Source organism: Glossina fuscipes, unplaced genomic scaffold, assembly GCF_014805625.2.
Source record: "Glossina fuscipes isolate IAEA_lab_2018 unplaced genomic scaffold, Yale_Gfus_2 243, whole genome shotgun sequence".
NCBI classification, from domain to species: Eukaryota; Metazoa; Arthropoda; class Insecta; order Diptera; family Glossinidae; genus Glossina; species Glossina fuscipes.
This window is the reverse complement of record NW_023998586.1, coordinates 77889-80322: the sequence shown is the minus strand read 5'-3', so window position 1 is coordinate 80322 and position 2434 is coordinate 77889.

The window sequence follows — 2434 nt, the reverse complement described above, 5'->3', positions numbered from 1 at the left end:
TTCACAAAGACACCGAACCAGAATTTCTATGGCCACCAAAGTTTGGCTGTGCGTAGGGGTTTTCTTTGCCGCATTGTCACTGACTATGAAAATTGGATTTATCAATTATTTGTCCCTTAAGTCACCAAAAAGCGTATTAAGTTGGTATATAGCGTCTAACATGAGGAAATTTGTCTGGAGAGAGTTTCGTGACGTTCAAACTGAGCAAACTATTGTGTTTATAGGTAAATTTTTCGTAGCATCTTCTAGACGTGGAAGTAAGAAAGTGTAGAAAGTTTTTCTCCCTCAGTTTTGTGATGGATACACGTTCCTTTCCCACTGTAGCCATCACAATGTTGTTTTAGCCAGCAGAGTGGACTTTTAAAAACTACAATGCAATTGCATACTACAACTTTGTGCCCATTTTACTTTAAATACGCTATCGTCAGTGAAACGTGAAGAAATTAACGTCGGGTGTGTGCCCAGCAGTACATAGCTGAAAGAAATAAGTGAAAACATGGTTTTGAAAATAATTTGACGTATTTGGCAGTAGTATCAATATCCAATCTAGTACATACATGGAGAAAGTATCGAGTTTGTATTTTATCGAAACAATAAAAAGATCTTTTGCTTTCAAAATTTAAATTATATTTAAATTCTGTCAATGTTTTGTCTTTTGTGTGGATTAGGTCTGCTTATAAGCAGTGCGGTTTGACTTTGTGAAAAAAAAGAAATAGAAAAGAAGAAGAAGGGTGACAAGTATAAATAGACGAAAGTTAGCTTTTCGTTTTTCGGCTGGTCTGATCACAAAAGCTCTCTCATACGCGCCAAATTATTCGAAAGCAAAAGAACTCATGTTTGTTTAGAATTTTTTGTATAAGCGAAAACAGTTGTAAATTGAAAATAACTTTTTTCTTTTAGGTTTTTGCAGACACTTTTTAAGTGGATATAAATCACATTTTTGATTGGCTTAGCCCATTTAACTTTAATAAACTCGAAAAAATTGGATTTGTGAAAAATAAGTAATATATTGTGAAACGTTAATAACAATATAATGTGTTAATCAATACATAAATATTAAGCACAATGCTTCTAAATGCTTTATGACGGGCAGCCATGATTTTGCCGCCCACAAATTAGCTGCCACATAAATTTTACCGTTTGTCTTTAGCTATTATCACTGATGTATTATCCCTAGTTATAAAACGTATATTATATACGTGCACATATATATTGTACACAACTTGCTAAACTCATCCATTCACCGTAAGTGTGCATAACATTCTACACACGGATTATCATATTCGTGCTTACACCAATCTACTTATCAATACTTTCCCATCTTCACGTTTTAGATGAAGAGCGTGTGTACTTGTAATAACAAGCACTTGTTTTTAATTGTCAACTAGCCGCTCACTCTGTGTGAAGGCGAAAACGGCGTCTTTTGTAGAAATAGTTACTGATTCAATAAGAAACCATCTACCTATATAGAAATGATAGATGGATGGATTTTAAAATTAATTGATTAATGTACAAAATTAGTCATTAACTTTGAAGAAACATGTTGATTCTTATATAGTAGGTACATTAAAAATATTATTAGACATCTAAGCTAATTTAGATATACTAATAATTGTTAACCCCTCTCAGTCAAATACCACCCGCTAATATGTTACCGTATTATTAGTAAAGTATGCGCCAGCCAGCAATTCTGGCTGGTATAGTATAAACACTACGGTAAATCAGCTATAGAGGAAGACGATAATCGGCCTTACAGCGGTAATGTTTTAGCCAGACTAAGTTGGGTTCGTCTAGCTCGGTTCTTGAGCTTATGATGTTCAGCGACTTTCTTCTGGTCCGACGGCCACACTTTGATGGAATTAGGAACAGAGAGTAGGAGATCGAGGAGCGGCGATCCCACCCTAATGAGTGAAGCTAAAGCGTACAAAAGGGAATATAATAATCGTTTATTATACAGGCGCAACGCGAATAAAATCAACAGTAAGTTAAATAGAGAAGGTGGTTTAACCGGCGACGCAGGCAGCTGTAAAGGGGCGACTCTCTCTGCAATAAATTTTTCTGCTAATGTGCATCCTGGTAACAATATTACAGTTTTATACCATTTGATGGAAGCAGACATCAGGAGAGTTGTTTAGGGAGGGAGGAGGGCTCTGCGGGATGTTTCCCATCTCCTTACTCGTGTAAAACAAACAAATTATATATAAATATTATAATATGTACAATAAATTGTAAATAAAATATATAAAGTCAAATTTTGTTAACAAAAAGGATTGAAATGAATGTTGTTTTAGATCAAATTAGAGTAGAAACATAAAGGGTTTAAGTTTCTTGCCATCAATCTCAAAGTCAATTGGGATCTGACGGAAGAAGAAATCAACTCTTCAATTAACTTTTTTGTTTTTCAACTTCAGCACCTTAGCATTGATCGATGTAT